This window comes from Pezoporus wallicus, unplaced genomic scaffold (genome assembly GCF_028554395.1).
Source record: "Pezoporus wallicus isolate ANWC-B61680 ecotype Strahan unplaced genomic scaffold, APGP_CSIRO_Pwel_v1 contig_4131, whole genome shotgun sequence".
In the NCBI taxonomy this organism is placed as follows: Eukaryota; Metazoa; Chordata; class Aves; order Psittaciformes; family Psittacidae; genus Pezoporus; species Pezoporus wallicus.
Window position 1 is genome coordinate 2,248,430 of NW_026641950.1, and position 22,027 is coordinate 2,270,456.

General features: G+C 39.9%; 1 long non-coding RNA gene across 1 annotated transcript; it reads right to left on the reverse strand.

Moving 5' to 3' along the window:
• Positions 1-1,420: 1,420 nt before the first annotated feature.
• LOC130608361 (uncharacterized) lies at positions 1,421-21,111 on the reverse strand. Its single transcript, XR_008974521.1, has 3 exons — positions 21,082-21,111; positions 18,856-18,910; positions 1,421-1,794 (listed from the first exon to the last, which is right to left on the reverse strand). It is a non-coding gene; the product is annotated as an uncharacterized LOC130608361 (long non-coding RNA).
• Positions 21,112-22,027: the final 916 nt, after the last annotated feature.

The window sequence follows — 22,027 nt, forward strand, 5'->3', positions numbered from 1 at the left end:
ATTTGGCCCATAATGTATGAGGTTTGTCCAACTTGTGAAAGCAGCAAGCAGTGTACTACAAACACTGTGTCTGTAGCTTACTCCGGATTTAAATCCTCAGTGGCATTTTCTGTGGTTCTAAAATGCATTTGATAAAAATAGCAGAGGCTGCTTGAATCAATACCTGTTGAAAGAAAAGACCTGCTAAAAAAAACGGAAATTGTTGCAACAAGGTTATCCATTTAACAGGTTTCTACTTGAATAACCAAACAATTCTCATTTTATAGCCTTGCTAAAGCCACAGTGCATCCACTGGAGAAAGGCTGATATTTTCCATCCTTGCTTCTTAAGTCTGTCTTTGCAAATGGTTTCTGCCCCTGCTTGCAGTGATTTCTTTTCACCCGGGCAATGGTAATGGCTTATGTAATTATGACTTTGTACATGAGCTGAACTCCCTGTGGATGTTTAGACTCTTATTATCTTTAACCTCATCCACCTCTGTGTGTGAACTCTCACCTTGGCTGCTTGGTGAGGGGATCAGCTGGCGGCCAAGAGGAGAGCAGGGTGCTTACAGGGGCCTGGCAGCTGGCGGGCTGTTCATTAACCCTTTATGGGGTACGACCATCAAGGAAAGGAAGGCAAGCAAAGGTCCTTTTCTCTCCAGTTCTGCTCAGTTAAATGCCATCACTAAAAGCTGTTTACCGCCACCTCTGAGAAGTCAGGCTTCTCAAATGTGCACTCAGAGATAAAGCTCACTAGGCTGTGGGTCTACTTTCCTAAGAGATCAGGAGATTTTGGCAAGCTTTACTATTAATTTTTTATTGTTCTTATTTTGCAGCTCCCGTTAAATTAATTCCCATTCTTTTCCTTGCCCACATGCACTGGACAAGAGATCCAAGGAGCTCTCACTAGTATAAACTGCTCATCCCAGGATACTATTTGCCTTCTGCTTCTCCACCTCCTTTTCCTCACATATCCCTTCAGCCTATACCTGTAGTGATAAAAAAAGGCATTGTACTCATAGGGCAGTGGTAAGGCTTCCTTCTGGCTAAAAACGTGGTCTGGGGATCTGGTGAACTCGGCACAGAGTGGTCCTTGTAGCATTCAGTGAAAAGAGTTGTCACCAGGAGGGACTGACCCTCCAGTGTAAACTGGCTGAACCGAAAAATCAATGAGAAAACGTAGATTTGGGTCTAAGTAAAAACATTATTTAAAGCTATTAAATGAAAAACTCTATCAAAGTTTTTTACTTGACACATATGTAAATTTCATTCTGAGTTTCTTCCGAGTCCTTTAAAAATCAGTTTGCCTTCTTATAGCTCTATCACTCATTAGATGAAAAAATTCAAAGCAGAAATCTTACCGTAAAAAAAAATATGAATTCTTCTAATTCCCTGCTTCTTTTAAAAGACAAAAATATAGCCACCAAATTCCCCCCAGGACCACAAATCACTTCAGTCCACCTGGAAAAACGTGGACTCATTCACACACAGAGAAGTCTCTGGTTCTGCTGTGAGCCTAGTGGAAGGTGGAGGGGACCTTGCTGGGGCTCTTCCCTGGACACCAGCAGTACATGGACATTGCTGTTGGAGCTAGCTCTCCTGCTGTTCTCTCTCACAGCCATGCCCCCAAACAGCTGACGAGTGCCTGCGCCTGCTCCCCAGGACGGGCAAGGTCTTGGTTGGCAGTCCTTTTTGTTCCTTCAAAATTCTTTTTCTCCCCCAGGGAATTGACTCCTGTTCATGGTGGGTCCCTCCTGCCTGGCCTCAGCACATACCTGGGGGTTCTGGAAACAGCCTGCGGTCTTGGCAGTACCTTGAGAAGAAAGAAAAGGGCAAGGAAAAACAATGACAATGAGGGGTTCATTACTGAATATGAGTACACTTACTATTACTTACTTCAGAAATTGAACAGCCACAGGAGGTGTGATAAACCATCTGTAAATTTTTTAACAATTAATTTCAGATCTCGGTCCAATTTCTTCTGGCCATATTAAACACTGAGCTAAGTGGAGATTTTCTTTCCCAGGAAAAAGCACTAAGACTGAAACACGGGAACTTAACAGGGACCCAGACTGCTAAGATCCAACCTATGTCCTGAGACCATTTCTATTCCCCTTGAGCTGCTGGCATTTTTCAGTCACAATTTATTTGCTGGTGGCTTTCAACCCTCATCAACAATTCTGTATTAGTGTGCTAGTTCTAACATCCTTTTCCCTGGAATTTTGAAATCTACACTGAATGCTGATTTATAACATTCAACATAAGTTACATGCATGGTATGTTAAGTAACCATTGAACCAAAACTCACAGTGATTTAACGGCCAGGATTTTACCAAGGTGTGTTCTCATCCATATGGGCAAACAAGATCCAAAGTCAATAAAGAACTTGCTGTTTTCTCCTTTGGACATTGCTGAGCTTTGGATTTTCTGTATGTTGCCAGAAAATGAAATCAACAAAAGCAGTACAGCCTGCATCATGTTTTCACACTGTTAAAAATATAAATGACCTCTCTGTATGAGAACCACATGTTAATAAATTTTTTGGTAGTCTAAATATCTCATTTTTTTTTGTCCAAAGCAAAAACAATTTAACTACAACAGCAGTAAGAATGAAGTAAATGAAATTAAACTGCAATGACAATATTGACCATTTGAGTATTATTAGAGAAAACCTCCCAGATCAATTAAAAAAATACATGTCAGTGTCTCATAAAAAAAAAAAAACAACAATACAAACAGGGTATCAGATTATATTTAGCTCCCTTCATCTAGCATCCATTTTATTAAAACTTTCTTACTGTTAAATTTTCCACAATTTTTCTTCTCCACGTACATTTATGCAATTTCTGCATTGCACTCCACTTTTTCTCTTATGCAAGAAAGAAGTATGTATAACCAGTTTTACATGTCTATATAGGGATGGCTTGACAAACCATTTTGGGATGAACACAGATGCAGTGAATATTATCATCGTTCTTTACACTGGAATTAATAGTCGTGTCTTTAAATTTGCTTTATGTATCCTATCCTTTGATGAGATTAAATGCCATTACGGGTGCAGCAAAGCTAGTTTGTTTTCCTATGACAGAACTTCTACTTCAAATGCCAGAAGAGTCTGTGGTTGCATTTCTCAGAGCTTCTCACCCCAACAAGATCTTCCTTCTGAAGTACTCATTTCCACCTGCCTTTCCTCTTCAGAGTTAGCAGCCGTGCTTATTCTGTACTGAGCACAAGTTGGGTAGAAGAGCACTGGGAGAGAGCAAGAACTGCAAGAGCTAGTGCTGATACATGGTGTCCATATGGACAGTGTAACTTAACATTAAGGCCTTTCCTTTCTGAGTTTGATCCTGGCCCCATGAGTCAAACTCTAGCTGTCAGGGGACTTGTTGTAAGTAATGGTCATTTGTGTTTCATAATTATCTTGAATAAACACAATTAGTTCCACATTCTGCTGTTTTCTTCCTAAGGCATCTGTAAACATTCTGTACTATTCTAGCAAATGGCTTTTGGCAATCATTAAAAAAAAACCCAAAGCAAAATGGTTCTCAGTGGATCCTTTTAATTTATTCTAAGGAGCATGCCCAGAGGAGTAATGAGACCTACTAGACAGTAATGGCAAAGGGATATTATCTTTCACTTAGTTAACCATTGTAACCCACTTTGAAGTACCTCCAATCACAGTCTTCATGTGACTAAATTAGAACATAAACTCAAGAGTTTTCACTTCAGGGTTTCTCCCATAAGCCAGCCTAATGTATCTGGTATAGAAGTAGCATAGGCATCCCACTTGCATTCTCCCATTACAAAGGATATCCATCAAAGCTAGCCAAAAGTGTTGCTAAAACAAAGGAGTGCAGAAATTCACGACAGCACCAGCCATGCAAAAATCTGTTCTTCTCTCAAGGCTGCTGATCCTTTGTAGCCTTTGGGTACTGGTCAATTTACTTGCTCTCTCTCTGCCCCACTTATTCTGCCTGTGACATAGGGACAGATAGCATTTGCTCACTTTTGTAATTCTCTTTAGATTGACAGCATTGCAAATTTGTAGTAATACCATCACTATATAATACTGGCACCAGGTTTATATATATAGCTAAGACTGTAGAATGCTTTCTGAAGATAATGGATTTTTAGGTTGTACATTAGGAAAACAGAAAATCAGTAGCTCCAGCCCACTGAAAATAGTAAAACCTTGCAAAAAAAGCGTATTGAATGAGGTTGAAGAAACACTGTGCTCTCTGTTCTAGTAAACAGGCAGTTAAAACTGGGAAGAAAGTGTCAATTGGTAAAATTAGTTAAAAAAGTTACTCCGAGTTTTTTGCCCTACATTTGGACTATCAAAACTGAGGCAAACTTTTCAAAGCAAATTGCTGAGGATTGCCAAGTTAACAAGCTGTTCTGTGCTGCAAGGGACATATTTATGGACATACTTTCAACAAGACGTACCTAGTGCTACCAAGCTGTGCTGTACTAAAGAGCAGTAAGTATCAGATAAACTGATTTTTTTTTTAATAAAGGATTTCACACATGAGGATGATTAAACACAGCTCAAATATTCACAAGTGTACAAACTAGCCCTCCCCCAGAAACCCACTCCTCTTTTCTGCTACAATAGTGTCTAAACAAAGCAAGAAAAGCCAAAAAATTCAAATATAAGAAGGTTACTATACAACATTTTATAATCCATGCACTTGTGAAGAAGACACTGTGAAGTTAATTATGGATGAGTACTAGGTCTTCAGTAGTAATTCTTATTTTAGTGGGGTTGTATGTAGCATCTTTAACGACATTTTGGAGTATGCCTTTTGAATCTATCAGTTTCTTGTTCCTTAAGGGTTGTATTTTTAAAATGTTTCACAGCCTTTTCTCAAGACAAACACTCTAAAAACTAATTCTAGCCTAATGCCTTGCCTACAAGACAAACAAAGCTAACATAGCAGACAAGAATACCTAGGCAAAGGACTCACTTCTGGCCACTTTTCATAAGGCTCAGGCATCTTCATTACGATTCTCTTCAAAATCAGCCTTAACCACTTGAACCACTGAACCACTGAACTTCTGTGTAACTTCCTTCCTTCCAAGGCAGATGCTATCTCTGGACACAAGATTCCTTTACACACCCAGGTTCCTTTACAGCTCCTAGCCCTCAAGAAGAGTACAATGATAGGGTTTACACTGAGTCCTGCTCACAGAAGGCTGAAGTACTGATTTTCCATTACTGGGAGATAAGAACATGTGCCATGTAGAGTACCCATTGCTGGGAGGACACTTAGTATCCAGACATCGTACATGTAAGCCCGCAAGCGGTGTTATGGAACCTGCCAGAGAAAGTCTGTGTGGCCCATAAACAAAGCCAATTTTAACTCAACAGATCATTTACCTTCAACCTCATTTGTGTTCCCTCATTCAAATTAGAAATGGTGTTGTGAACAGGCAAGGATTCGTGTCTGTGAACTTGTTTCAAAGCTAGCTGGGAATTTTCAGTGTACTTATACATCTAGAAATGCTGTGAGCTTATATGATATGTCTCAGACCTTTTTCCTAGGGTATTTTTCTGTCTTAGAAGAGACCTCTTTCCTAGTGTGGTGCTTTGCTGAGAGCTGTGCAAGAGCTCAAGATGAAGCTTATTCCAACCAGAACCAGAATGTCACTCACCAGGAGGTGATGCCAAGATTGTAAAAGTGTTATGAGTAATTTAATTTTTTCCTGTAACCCCTTTCTTTCATGTCACCTTAAGCATGTTTCTGAGTAGCTGCTGTCTTTTATTTTGTTTGTATATTGGACATGTCATATAGAACGCATACGTGAATCTTCGTTTTTCCTGTTTATCAAATGAAGAAATTTTATTCAGTACACTTTTTAATACTTCTGACAGAAAAATACCCACTAAAATTTTCTGTGTTTGAACAAATATGAGGTTTAGTTTTCATTATTTTAAACCACAAAGTTCCTAAAGGCTTGAATAGGTATATATATATATTAAAAAAAAGGAAAAAGAAGGGGAAGACAGGAGCACGAATAAGCGAATTTGACCTAAGTAAGTACAGCATAAAAACCAGAACCCTGCACAATGTTTTCTTATTTTCTTTATGGACTCCTACTATTCTCAAAAGAAATAATTTAATATTTACCTTTAAGAATAACCTTAGCCTTAGAGGCTTTCAGGGAGTTCTGTTTATTTACCTACACCAAACATAACAATACCCCCTACTGAAATATTTGAAAATACATTTATTCCAGTGTCTGTACGTCAGATTTCTTCTTTTTAAGTGCAAACTCAAGTTTTGGAGGATTTTTTCCTCCTAGTTTTGGTAAGAGATATTTAAGCAGAAAGAGCAGCTTGTTTCCTTGACAGCAGAGAACCAACTGTTTTGGTTTTCTTTGTTCCATGTCTGTTCAACATACTGTATCCATAGAAATAGCTGCTGTCCCAGAAGTTCAAGCAGTTTGTATTATATATACCCAAAGACTGGGGTAATGCTACCTTAACTTTGCAGAGTTTGTATTATAAAAACTTCAGAAATTGGAAAAAAAAAAAAAGAAAAAGAAAGAAAAGGTTCCCAAGGCAACGCTGTACATTCGATGTTTTCTGATTTATATTTAACATTTCAAAAATATCAATATTAAGCTACACATTTAAAAAATAGACAGATGTAATGTGTTTTTTACAAACCACGTTACTGACTGACTGTTACAATAGAAGCTACTGCTTTTGATTTTGCCCTTTTAGTTTCGCATAATGTGATGAACTGCTTGCTTGTGCTGTGTTAGTTTGCGTTACACCTAGTACTTCACCAGATATTTCTTCTTATTTCAGAAGTGAAGTGATATAAAAACACATATTCTGGGTTTCATATTTGAGGCCCAGGGTCTCACTTCTAAGACAAAAGAGCAGCAGATGAGCAGTGCCTGCAAAAAAACCCCTGTCTTGCCTCCCTCCAGCCTCCCTTCTTCTCAGCCTCATGCACCACTTAACTCTACCTCTGCATGAGAAACACCAAATAAACTGAAGCTTTTTGTGGTCTATGAGATGAAGGGACAAATATTTTGAGGATGAAGATTGGAAAAGTTTCAGCAAGAAAAGCATGAGAGCATTGGCCTCCATACGTTCCTTCTACTATGGCATTTTACAAGGACACTTCCCACCACGTGAAAAGTTTTGGAGGGAAGGATAACTCCCAGAGAGCTATGAAACAGTGAGAAGAAATATGACAACAAGGTTATAACTGAAACAGATTTGTAACTTTTGCTCCAATATCCTTTGCCTCTAGTTGTTTACAAAACACTGGGTGTGTATGGGGAAACCACAAAAGCATTTCCTACCCTCCTGAAGAGCAAGCCACCCTTCAGTTTTCAGGATTTAGAGAGTCTGCTGCCACAAGCACCAAGGGTGCTCAGTGGTGTCTGGTATACAGAAAGGGGCTTAAATAAATTATGTGTCACACATTCCCAGGACAAGACGCAGTTGCTGTTTGAGTAAGGGTAGACTTGTTTTTCATGCTTCTCTGGAAAACAAGTCATCTCCCAGCACCGTGCTACCCAGCTCTCTGGCAACCCTCAGGTGTCAAAGCAAGGAGGGGGATCTGCAGTGGGGCCGGCTGTGCCGTGGGAAGTGTGAACCCCCGTGCATGCCTGGCCTTCCTGGGCCGTGGAATATTGATGAGCTGCGAAAAAAAGAAGCAGAGAGGTTTGTTGCTGTGATTTGCTGTGCCTGCTAGCTCTGCTTCTCTGTATATATGTGTACATGTGTGCATGTGTGCTAGTGTGGGTGTAAGTACATATTCTCAAAATATAAATAAATATAAATAAGCACGCATGCACATTTCTGCACAAATATTTATACAGATTTAAAAAAAATACAGGAAGGGAAGCGATAATGAAGTAACTGCATTTTTTTGCTCAAAGGCCTCACTGTGCATGGGGGAAAACATATTGGCAATGGGAATTTTTTCCCCGAATGTCAGCTCAGCAACTTCACAAAACCTGATTTCCAACATGGCCTTCATACAATTGCTTTTATCACTTTCTCTCATTGTGTCCTTACGTACAAGGGTAAAGACTATTCTACTGCATCCAAGTACAGTGTGCTAAAGGGAGGGTGAGCAGTGGGGAGCCGTGCCTGTGCCACTGTCCTTTGCCTGTTCCTGATTCCATGGCCCGAGGCAATGGTTTGCATTTTTAGGACAACAGCCGGCTATCTGCAAGCAGGAGACCACTCGTCAGGCTTCATTACTGCACACAAAATGACACTAGTGAGCCTGTGGTCACAACTGTGCTTATGGTGCGCTGAAAAGCCATTACATCTCATTGCAACAAAAAAACTGCACGAATGTACAGGCTGACCAGCCCCATAAATTGCCAAAAACCTGACAGGTCAGCTTATTTATGCAATGTAGTACCTGCAGTACTGTTTCTGGATGGAAGATATTGTAAGGGACTAGGAACTAAGGAATCTTTTCATCAGAAGTGTTATATTTTAATAGGCAATGCTCCAGTTTCCTTTATTGGGGATGGGGAAAATAAAGAATTTTTAATTCTGCTGCATGCTTGCAGCATTAGGCATGGTCAGCTGAAGTGTCTTCCTCTTCTCCATATTAACAACCCTAAAAGCATAGTTAAAATCTAATGACTAGCATTAATGGATTTTCATGTTTGACAATGTTATTTTTCATTGTTTAAATTTTTGGTATTGTGCAGATCACATTGACATATCTCATATGTAGCATTTTAACTTAACCGTAAGTGAACTGGCTTCTGCTATAATTACAGGCATTATTATTTAAGTCAGATAATGACTATATTTAATAATGTTGCATGTAAAAGGTAAAACTCAAAGAGACAAAGAAAATGCGGCCATTAGAATTCTGAAACATTCCCTTCTAAAGGAAATTCGTATCATAATGTGGCTAACATTTATATGTTTTACATGTAATTGGCACTCATTGGCAAGGGCTGTAAACAAAAGAACTGTGGACCAGATTCTGACCCTGTGTGTATGCATTTGTGTTACACATAGACAGAGGAAATAATTTTACCTAGGAAAGTAAGATATGTAGAAAGAGGGATTGTGTTTTCTGAGGTCAGATGCTATACCTGGGGAAAGGAGAGAGGCTTACAGACCCACAGTGACTTTTTCAAGTAATCCTATTTCCATACCACCATTTGGTTACAACAGTGTTAAGTAACTTGAGGTCATTGATGGGGTTATGTCAATGCATGCACATTGTAACTGAGGTCAGCATCAGGATGTTTATTTCTGGATAAAAATGTTCTACTTGTCAAACAATAACACACTTTTTCCTTTCCTCAAAAAATGTTAATTTTCGTATTCTAAGCAACAAATGCTCATAAACATACATTAGGTTATTGTGATGGGGAGAATCTCATTATTGTTGGCAAAAGTCCTGTTTCTTCCGAGTGAGTGGGGGTCAACTATAGGTCTTGCACCTGCCTTCTTAGTGGGCAGCAGAGAACCACATATTTCTATTGCAATAATACCTGGCCTTCCAGCTTAACTCTTCACTTTCCTCAAATAAGAAGGACATTGGGTTTCCTAAACTGTGGGGGAAGGGAGTTCACTGCACAAAATACTTCAGGGGACTCAGCCATGTGGATTGAACTGTACCTGGAAGCTGCATTAAACTTTTCCAAGGCCTCTGGGGTTCAAAAAATGTAGGATGCTGTCACATTGATTAAATAGCTGGGTCTTGACAGAAGGTCCATCAGCTATAATTTTGAAGGCCACAGATATGATGATGGAAGTATAAAAGCAGCCCACAGACCTGTGAATGGTAATGGGTTACTTTTAAAAGACTGATATATTGTCACAGTAACACCTACCAGTATGAGGAACTAATCTGCCAGAGGTTTTTCAGCATTCAGTTGTTGTGCTGCTCCTATAGTGACTCTTGCCACTGATACTGAGTTATGCGGCTATAGGCATCCTGTAACGTGTTTCTTCCCAGCTCATACAGAGCTATGTACAGGTAAGTGCTTTCAGCGGTTCAGACTAGTGTCAATAAATGGAAATTTTATTGAAAACTACAAGGGTTGGTATGGTTGTACCCAAAGTCAGGGATCAAGAGTCCGAGAACTGGATGGTAAGGAAGGTCTTATAATTAATCCCAGTGTCAATTTTGTTTTTATTTCTTAAGCATGAGATCTTATAAATAAATATTGTGTTCTCTAGAAATAAAGCTGGGTGTAACATAGTCTAATAGCTAGAAAATATGAACTAATCATTTAAGAGTGAGCCTGGGCTCTGCAGCTGACCTTGCGGAGGTGGAGATTTTTTGAGGTTTTTTTTCCCACTTACAAAAGGAAGCTAATTTTGTAGCCGACTTCATCCAGAAAAGTTGCTGGAAAGTGAATTGTTTCCTAAAAATGACACTAAGAATGATCTGGCCATGATCAGGTGGGCATGTGCACTCTTGGTTAAAAATGTTTTCACCAGTGAGTGAAGATCCCTGTGCCCCTGTTGAGATGCAGTAACAGAACAGATACCTGGTGCTAACCAGCAGTGCTCTGAAGGAGCCAGTAAGTTATTCTGTGATTCTGCATAAGCCACTTCCATGTTACTTTATTTTCAGCAGAGATCTGAGCTGACCCATTTCGCTTGCAATGAGTCTGATAAGCATGAGTATAATTAACACAACTATTCCAGTGCAGGAAACGGCTTTCAAACAGATGAGAAAAACTGAATTATATAGCAAGTGATGTGTATGTGAACACAATAAAAGCAATATTTCCTGAGCCTGATGAATGTCTTTTCCAAGCATCTTCCAAAGAACCTAGTGCTGTAAAGCCAAGTCAACTGCTTGCAAGACCAGTAGTGACAGACGAGGCTCCTTGTGCAGCTTAGCACCATCACAGTTACACTACATTCTGGTATTTGTCCTATCTTCCTCATTTTTCTGTAGGATATATGTTGGGATATATTTTTATGTTTTTATGTCAAGGTTGGGTTGACCTGTTCAATGCCCCAGTGATCAAACACACATACACAAAGAGGCATCGTAACTTGCCTTCTGTGTTTCTGAAGTTGCTGAGCTAATGGGCCCCTGGAGCAACTAGAGTAAGGCCAGAAGCTAACCCCCCTGTCTGTGCAATGAGGTGAGAGCATCAATATCCTAAGTAATGCAAGTGGGGTTAAAAGAAGTGGATTTGCAGAGGCTTTAATGTGGCTGTTAGTGCAACACTAATACACATGATATTTAGTACAGGTATCACACCCAGGGCTCAGCAGACGAGTCTCTCAGCACAGCTATTAAATTATACCACCTCACATCAAGCCCCAGTCCCTCAAAAGCAAGCTACCATGCCTTAGTGCAGCTAGTTTTACAGCAGAGGAAAAACTGGTTACACTCTGTGATGGGAAGGCCGTGTGATCTTCAGTTGAATTCAGTGTGTTTTCCCCATCAGAAATGCTGATTCACTAGAGCTGCCCTTCTCTCTAATTCCATTTAATGTAGTTATTCCCTTTCTAGAGCAGACACCCCTCAAGACACCACATTCTACTAGTCAGTAATAGATGGTTCATGATTCCATGACCTTATAGATATATCCAAGAATTGGCATGAGCAGAAAGAAGAAGAGCAACCAGATCTCATCCCTGGTAAATTCCTTCCTCTAATACACTCCTGCATCAAACGCTGAAATATTTTCTGAAGCCAAAAAGTCTTGCTGAATATTTGGTTGTTGTCAGTTCTCCACTCATCTATGTTCTCAAACTTTTTAATGCTGTAGGGGTAAGTAGTTGTTACGCTACCTACAAAAAATGATGACATAATAGTGGTGTTGTAGAAAACTCTCAAATATATGGATATTTCAATTTATTTTAAGTGTTCCATCTGGAATATCATAATGCACTATTTACTGTTATTCCTATATCTAAAGCTGATAGGCTACACTTGGAGCAGCTGTTAAGATAATAACCAATGGGGACAGATTGATTATACCAGCCTTTCAAAAGCTCTTAAAATAGTTCAAACCCATTTCAGTTCAAGGTTTACATGTGTGCAGCCTTACAATTTCTAGAGCAAAAATTCCTTATGAGTTACTGAGGCCTTAAAATCCAAGGTTATCACCTGAGACAATCTGACCAAGGAATACTGTGTTTGCCGAATAACCTGATGTGTTGCCTTTAACAAACTAACAAAACATGAATTCCAGCTATGCTTTTTTCAACAGATCTAAAATTATTCCTCCTCTCCCTTTTCCCTTCTCCTCCTTTTAATTTTGAGCAGTTAGGCTTCATCACTGGGCTTGATTTTTCACTCACACTTACACAGAAAACCTACTGAAATAAAGTCATCACAGAAATGCAGACTAAGACCCGTAATTTCCACCTCAAAACATATAACTCTTCATTCTTCTCTTCTCTCATTAGTCTCCTCTCACAAACCAAACATGGGGCAAAAACATCATGCTGTTATGGATGAGATGAACATCATTTTGGCATGTAAAAGACACCTGAAGTCATCTTTACTTCTGCTCCACTCTGCTACCAGGACCTCAACAAATGTGCACAGGAGCAGCACTAAAGAAACCTAACACCACCTTTTTCCATGACAGCAGATACTCCAGCAAGAAGCTTGAGGCTTTACATGGTAGAAATTGAAATAGATTTGATTTTAGGAAAAATCTGATTGGATCAAATTTATTGTATCAAGAGGTTTTAAAGAACAGATTAGCTAAACACTGAGTTGTCATCACTTCCACCAGCACTCTATGGCTTTGGCACAGGAAGTCCTGACTGGGGGCAGGGGTCTGACTACTTGGAGTTTTGAACTCCTTCTCTTTCTCATGTTTCTATGAGTATTAAAAAATACTCGTGATGGGGAATTTAACCTGTTACTGCATGATAAGGGAAACATAAAACTGGAGATGATCAGATATTGGAAGGTAAGAGTTTATCTTCACTTTCTTAGCCTTTCTTCCTCTACCATTGTTCATCACTTCCTCATCTACCCATTTCCTTCACCTGGTTTTCAGATGCTCTGGTTGCTGGCTTGTCCCTTGAGCTTAAACGAGAGCAGCCAAGGCCTGACACTCAAGAGTTTGTGATGAGATTGGCTGAAATGGGACTACTTCTGTGGTGAGGAAACTGAAAGCACATTTTCAGCCCCCTGCTCTCTCACACCCTCTTTTTCTCACCACTCACCCCCCTCCTGCTTTAGGGTGCTTTAATGTGATAAGGTGCTATACACAGTCTAAGCTGCTGGTTTAGAACTGTTAGTGAGAGCTAGCTAACACATGTGCACTGTGTATACATATTTCATTACCTTTCTGGCCCAGTCAAGTCTGTCAAAGGAAGTACGGCTTTATTTTACAGTTTTCCATTATATTTAATGTTTAACCCTCAGGAATGTTTTATAAGGAGGGCATAAGCTGTAGGAGCAATTGAATTTGAATCAGATACACAGTCTAACTCCAAGTCCCCTATTAACTTTTTAATCTCCCTGCAGAAATTGTTTCTGTCCATATTTTTATTTCAGCTGGGCTGAGTGGGAGAAAGAACTCTAAGGGAGGTCTTAGCAGATGGTTGTCACAAACTGCATACGGCAATTGAGAATTAGTGTGCAAGCATATGCAACCTGGTACAGTATGAAACATTCCAGCATATGAACACTGAAGTAAATGAAACTTGGACAGGACTTTTTTTTTTTATTATGAAGATTATAATTTAGTTTCTCTTTTCATCTGCACATATGGGTCCCAGGGTTTCGCAACATATGGGGCAAACACTGGACTTCAGTGAGACTCTTTGCAAATATAAGCAGTTAAACTTAGTGCAAATTTGATTCTCTAAGTTGAATGTAAAAATAAAGCATGCACAAATACAAACACAGCCATCGTGTATGCGTATGCATATATATATGTATGTATATAAGTGTATATATGAAACACTTTTATCTTCTTCATTTCTCTTACTCCACACACTAATTATTCCGTGAAAGAAAACTAGTGAAGAAAATAATGGAGAAGTGGTTCCGAAAATGATAACTTGTTTATGTATGTTGGTGGTGTTTGGGTTTGGTTTTTTTTTTTTCCTTTAGAGCAGCAGCACATTTTCAGGAAAAACTGACTGGAACAGGAAAAATATCAAATGGGGAAACAAACACCCTTTTGTAAGTCAAGTCATGTTTTAAACAAGAAGGAGGAAGATTTTATTTTTGATACTCTGCCTTGAGGTAGAGCAATGTTAGAGCAGGTCTCTGCATGAGCAGGGGTTCAGGTAGCATCTGTTCCCCTGTGTCCTGCTTTCCAGGCTGCAGAAGTGACCCTGATCCAGGCTGGTGCAACCCACCTCTCCCCCTCTCCCTCTGTCCTGCCCTCGCTGTGCTCAGGGTGTGGAGCCACGGTGCAAGGGATGGATTTTGGGAGTGGGCATTGCTGCAAGGGAGGCTCCTGGAAAATATGTCTCAATGCTTTCTTAACATTCCAACTTGCCCTTCTCTCTAAGTTATGGAGGAAAAAAGAACTGAAATGGAGACAGGGGAAAGAATGCAAATACTGGCACACAAGGAAATACTGAATTACATATTGGTCGACCAAAACACAAATCAACTCAAAACTACAGGAGTCCACCAACATGCACATAAATCATTTATAACGATAATCCAAGGCTAGGTCCAAATCTCATTAAAGTATATGAATCCTTAATCTATTTTGGCAAAAAAGAGCCAATACACATTTTTTCTTTTTATCATAAATTACAGTTCTGTGGCACTGTGCAAATATTACCAAGCTGTAAGACAGCTGTGCTCCATTAAAATGTGTAATGGTCGCTGATTTCTTACAGCACATGGTCATCAGGCTGAATCTACAGCCAGTAATTAGGAAGATGAAATGTTTAATTGTGCCTTAATTTTGATAAAATTTATCTGTCACACATCCCATAGTCAAGCAGTATGCTCACAAATCAATGTCATCAGGCCCGAGAAAGAACTGAAGCACCATGCTCTTGTTCCTGACAGATTCATTTGAATATCAAACTGCTCCGGATGAGCCACCAGACTAGAAAAACAAGTAAAAACTTTCCCAATGAACACAGCTCCTATGGCATATGTCTCTCCACCTAGGCTAAAAGACACAAAGGTCAAAGCAAAAGGCAGGTATCTGCTTTTCATCTCTTGCTCAACAAGTTCCCTGGGCACAGTAGCCCACCCAAAAATTTTTAAAAGCAAAAAAACCTTCTTATTGACTACTTAATCAAGCCACAAGGGTTGTGATGCAGTGGGGTCAGGCAGTGCTTTTCATTCCTTATTTCCCCCCCTCTTGTTTGCTCTCCTGCTGAAAAACCATGTGAGGCAAAGGCAGCGTCCATTGTGTAGGCGAGAGGCAATCACTCACTTCCCTGCTGGCAGTACAGCAGTGCACATTACAGCAACCAGTCATGTGCAGATTATTACCACACATATGCATTATTATTTTTTCTTTCTTTTTTTTATACCAGAGTCCACATGTCATGTCAAAATGGGAGAGCACTGCCTGAGTAGTGCCCACTTCCAGTTTTCAAAAATGCATGATTTACTTTTAATACATCCAAATACAGGAACCATTCTGCTCATGAATGATTTTTTCCATCTTCACCCAAGATAGACTGACTATTTTACCACGATGGTGGGCACACTGGCCTCTGCTCAAAAATGCTTCTTAATTGTTTTCAAAGAGCTATTGTTGATATTGCCCATCTGTCCGACTGGAAGATACAGTTGTGGTATAATGGCACTCCAGCTACAGAGACTGAACCCAGCAGTGCCAGATTAATGAACATAAGCTTTCCACTGCTTGTGCAAAAAGACAACACCCACAACTTCAGAAGCCTCAACTGACTCAGAAGCAGTGATACATGGTCCAGACAGACCCAGGGAAGAAAGGATGACATCAGTCTTCCTATGGGCCACAGTGTAACAGAAATTGCATAGGCACCTTGGTGCTATGAGTGAGAGTGGTTATTACCACCTCCCTGATTTAGAGCAAAGCCTCACCAAACCTCAGGTATCATATAGTTTTGGAGTTGGAAGAGCTTACCACTGTGCGTTCACTGGACCAAACCACCTGATGTTGGGAATCTGGTTTTCTTTTTGCATCTATTGAAGGATGAGTCATTGTGTGTCTCAGGAAAGAGCAAGAGCCCTGGTTTTGCTCCCCTGTACACACAGCCATGTATTCTGCAGATAGCTGTAAACTGAACATTATTGAAAAAGTATCACAAAGGCAAATTTGGCAGCATCTGCCATTCTGATAATCAATTCAGAGGGACAAAAGCTTAGGACTATATTCACTCTGCTGTTAAGGCAGGAGACTGCATATACTGGGTTGCTTACTAGTCTCATTTTCTCTACAGAACTGTCATGTGTCCATCCTTCTTTTAAATCCAAGAGTAGGTTTTGCTAACCCTCCCCATGAAGTCCTGCCATTCTACCTGCTGATCATATTACCTTTGCAGTTTTTCCACCCTTTCTACTGTAGACCCAGAAGATTTTTGGAATGACTGATTAAAGGCCCCACCTGGGGCTGACCCAGGAAACCCTCTTCTCCCTTGTCTTTGAAAATCAGTTAGGTGCTGTGAACAGGTCAGTTGGGTTTTTCCCCATTTAAAAGCATATATTTATAGATAGATATTAACTGTATCTTCCAGAGACAATTGTCAGCTATCATCCGTCCCTTTGCATGTTCCAGGTTACATTATCATAGCACACTCTAAACAGAACTACGCACTAGATCTACACTAGAACAATCACAGAAACTGAACCAAGGGCAAAATTCCTGCTTGCTATCCACCATAACAGCTCTAGCCCTGAGTCATGGCCAGCATACCCTGACTTCACAGCACTAAAACACTTAAAGCCCACTTCCTGGAGAGAGTTTTCCATGTCATATCTCTTGCTGTAAACAGATATCATTTATTTATCTGTAATTTATTCTTTAGTTTAGTTCTGCATAGTGTTGACAAAGGAGGATCTGCTCACCTTCTCATCCTAGCTTTTTGCAAGATGCTGCTTGTAATGTACACAGACTGCTGTAAAGTAAAAATAATTGCTTTGCTTTATGCTGAATTGCTCTATCTAGGGTTTCTCTTGAGTGTGTGCATCAGGACTGCTTGCATCAGATAGAAAGTTTCCCCTTTTTTTAATAAATATTGAATCCTCAAAATCTTGTGAAAATATCATGGGTGACAAAAAGGTTTAAACACACATAATTATGTTATCTTCATCAAAAATCTTACAATTCTGTCTGCAAAAAGAACAAAAACCAAAGTATACAAACTAGATAAGCTCACCAGCTCATTCTAACCTGGACAAAAACAGAAGTGGAAAAGTGTTGATTTTGAGTTTCTAACTTCCTATGAAATTTTGACATAAAAAATACGCAGGCACTAAATCAGAAATTTGATACAAAAATCATTGAAAAAATACACAGGAGTTTTAACAATTGAGAAAATTATGAGCTGTACCATTCTGTCTTCTCTGATTTCATTACTACTGTTATGCATCTTTGGATACATCCCATGGCCCCCATGACAGAAGACTCTTAACAGATATTAGTTTGGAGTAAATGTAAAATCTTCAATTGTAAGTGCTGGAAAGGAGGGCAGGAGATAATGCATCACAGCTTTCATTTCATCAGCCTCCTCTGAAATGTTCTAGTTCTCCTTTATTCCATCTTCTATTTCACAGCAGTACTGGAGGCTATAGTAAAAGGATTTCTTATCTTTCTTGAATCATTTTTCAGTTGTGTTTGGTTTGGTTCTAATTCTTTAATGTTAATGAGATTACAGATCTTAACAGTGATTATGACAATGTTAACAGACTCTGAATCTCTCTGAAGTCTGTTTTACCTAAGTTTTCTTACATAATTGTCTGGTTTACTTATTTACTTAACTATATGAATTTAGTGCCTTCTTGTAACATCTCAAAAGATCAAGCTTACAATCAAAATTGTTGGTAACCATTTTTGGTTACCAACCTAAATTTACAGATCTTTGAGGTAGTCAAGCATAAAGCTATAAATCCTTTCTGGGGCAGTCAAACATGCAGGTAACTATGCTGTTACCATTAGTGTTACTAATGATGACAGCCCTCCTTCTTTTGGGGGGGGTTCATTTGCTTGTGGTGGTTGTTTTTTTCCTCCTAGACAATCCACAACAGCGAGCTTGGTGGGGGATATTTTAAATTTTGCATGTATAAAGTCTGTAGTAGTTTCTTCACAGGTTTCTACTGGAACCTCAATGTAACATGTCACTTCCCTCCAGTGGAATGGGGAAGAGATTCAGAAGCGTAAAAGTGAGGAAAATCATGGGTTGAGATATAGACAAGTAAAGCAAAAGCTGTGCATGCAAGCAGAGCAAAACAAGGAATTCAGTCACCATTTTCCATGGGCAGGCAAGTGTTCAGCCATCTCCAAGAAAGCAGGGCCCCATTACACACTAATGGTTACTTGGGATGACAAACATTGTCATTACGAATGTCACCCCCCCTTTCCTTCTTCTTCCTCCAGCTTTATATACTGAGCATGACACCATATGTTATGGAATATCACTGTGGTCAGTTTGGGTCAGCTGTCCCCCTGTGTCCCTTCCCAACTCCCTGTGCACTACTTGCTTTTGGGTGATGTAAGGAGCAGAAAAGGCCTTGACTCTGTATAAGCACTGCTCAGCAGTAATGAAAACATTCCTATATTATCAACACTGTTTTCAGCACAAATCCAAAACATAGCCTCATACTAGCTCCTATGAAGAAAATTATCCCAGCCAACACCATCACACATGTTCACACTCAAGCATTAGTATCATCACTTATACCAAATGTTTTATTGTCTGAGGAGTGAAAAAGACTTTTTTGGTATTTATTTATATTTGAGTACCTACCTGCACAAATAATGAAAAATGGGTGCCTGCCACAGACAGCTTATAGCCTGGCTTTCTGAAGAGACAAAACAGATGATGGAAAGAGACAAATACTGTGGGTAAGTGAGGAAATGAAAAAATAAAAATGTTTCTCTGTGTAAAAAATAGGGTCCTCCCCCTCTGTTTGGTAATTGTCAACGGGCATTTTTCTGCCGACACTGCGTTAAAACTAATTGTAAAGATGAAATTACAGGAACATAGCATGGCAGATTTCTGGATTTAGACAGAAGCTTTTTCCCAAGCATAATGAGTACTGATAAGAAGAGAGTAATGCTGTTCTTTGTCAAATCTCTAATTTTTTTGAGACAATATCAGAACTTTCAACCCAGTGCTCTGTGATTATCTTTCCAAAGCCTGAAGTGTGAATTCTGTCTAATAGCTTGCAATTAAAAACAAGGTGCGCCTGTAACCATGAATATGATCATTCTATAATTCAACTAAGGTCAAAGTGAATTCCTTTAACTAATCCTTCACACCATCCTACCCTAGTTTCTGTTTAAAAAAGGAAGAGTCAATGTGAAACACATCAAATGTAGATTTGAATACGTCATATTGCACAGGGCTGTCTTGGGTTAATTTGTGTCCATCAATCTTGCTTGCACATTATGTCTCTTCCCTCTGTCTTTTTCTCCCAACTTTATAACTGGCAGAATATGAGAAGACTGCCATTCCCATAAGGATCTCTTTTAAGGTCAATGAAATGCCAGTGGACACAGCAAGCTGCCTTAAATACCACCAATTGCAGAAGTGCTGCAGTACTAGAAACTCTGTGATGTTAAAAATTAGTGCTTGCTTAGTTTTTGTGTTTGTAAAGGGGGTAACACAATGGTACTCTCTCCTCATTGATCTGCAGATGTTACAAATGTGCAAATTAATCATCAGTAATATAATGTTATACACACCTACATTTCATTCGGCAGCAACTGAACTAAAAAAAGTGTCACTATAATTCACCAAACATTCTAAGAAGTCTGAAAAATTCTGTTAATGAACAGAGAGGAAATAACTATCACAGCTCATATCACAATCTTACTCCAGAAGAATGTTGAAACAGCAGTGGAGGGAAAAATAATCTATGCATATTTAAATCCTAACCTTAGGGGAATCTTTATAGCTAGTTTTTGTAAGACCTTAGGGAATCAGTGTCAATAGATTAGTAGAATAAGAAATAAAATGTACAGGAATTGCTTCAAGGTGCAGAAAGTACACTTCAAAATTATTCAGAAGGAAAAGAATGTACTACTTGCATTATACTCAAGTTAATATTTTTACAATGGATTTTTAGTATGTTTTTCCTACTCACATTCTTTGGTCTGTTCTTTATATATAATAATACTGGCAATAAGATAACACCTAAAGAAAACTAGTTGTAATTAATGTCTTTTTTGTTTCTGAATTTTTCACTCATCTAATCAGAGAGAAGGAATAATGCAATGTAATTTGAAGACCATGGAGCCCCCAAAGAGGGGAAGACCATTTCAAATAATTTGCAATTAAGCAAACAACTTTTGCTGGTTTTAGTATCGGCATACAGTATTCCATGTGCTGAACAAATCTAGAAATCATCAACTGTTTTGAGGAAAACCCTTAGAAAAGAATGTTAATGTCTGTTGAATACATTTTCAACATAAACCATTCATCCATTTCTATTTAGGATTTATTTCTTAGCACTCTGGTTTAGAAGGCTACAAGCCAATACTTGGTTGTAGTCCAACAACATCCTACATCCCCCAGGCAGATGATTTTACATTATAATAAATTAATACATTTTAAAACAAAGGCCACACATGAACCTACAAAAACCTCTGCCAAACAAGGTGCCATTACTCCTAGGGCAGCAGGTGGAGCTTTGGACAGAAAGGTGTAAGGAACACTATTTTTAAGGAACATGCTTAAATTCAGGATTTTCTGGATTATCAGGGCCTGGCACAACCCCAAATATCTGAAAGCTGCTTCCTCAGAAAAATGGGCTCCACAGCACTGACAGCGGGAACAAAGCCTCATCTCCAGCCTGCGTAACACAGTGTCCATCTGGACTGTGGCCACAGCAGCGAGTAATGGGGTGAACGGGGGAGTGGGCGCAGACTACAGGTCCCCACTTCAGTGAGCCAGTGGTAGTGCACCTCAGCAGAAGAGGCTCTCACAAGCCAGGCAATCTGCCTCTCTGCTGTTGTATGGGCTGCATACCATAACGCCACAAGCTGCCGTGCCGTCTCCTGTTCTATTCTTCCACGGCAGTGCATGCCTGGGCCCTTCCATGCCTCCACATTGTAGGTTGACCCTGTAAGTGAAGGGGGAGCAGCAGGTTTGTCCTAGAAAAGGAATAAAAAACAACCTTCTGACCTGTTGAACTGCTTGTTACTAGCTGTAAAGACTGAAAGTAAGGAGGTGAATGCAAACGTCATGGAAGCAGTTCTGCGGTTTCAATTAAAGGACATTCAATCTATACTGTACTTTAAGACAGGCTGAGTATCTAGATTCTTAACCTGCCAGGTGAACATGACGTTTTCTGATCCAACGGTGTGCTGGAGACCTGCAGGTAGCTGCCATACAGTCACAGCGTAGCTCCAAGGGAGTGCTGTTAGACTCGTAGTATGTGCAGTAATTGGCTTTTGTTTGAGCTACTTGGACCAGAAAAAAAACCTTCTCCTGTGCTGACCCTGGGCGCCAGCCATATTGAAGAATGAAGGGTTGTTGGCCTGCGGTGCCAACATACTCCACCTTCACGGGGAGGCCGTGCCCCTCACGCTCCAGCAATGCCAGACGGCGCTCGGATGAGGCGGGCTGGGTCTGGCAGGTGGCGGCACAGGAGGTAGTAAGTGAGAGCAGCACAGCATAACTAGCTGTAGCATAGCAGTAGAATAATATCCTCGCGTCCTCAAAACCATAGGAGTGTTTTTGACTTTGACTGCTTCCAATACCTAACAAATATGAGATCATGGCTTCTGGCATAAAATGGGCAAATTCGTAGCCATGCCGGCAAGACTGCCAGTGGTGGGAGGAGGTGTCACCCACCCCATCCCAACAGGTAGTCCATTGACTTCAAACCAGCATCAACTCCTCCTCTGTATGCTGCCCCAAACCACTTTATTTTTACCCAGTCTATACCCATGCAAGCCAGCAGACTCTCACA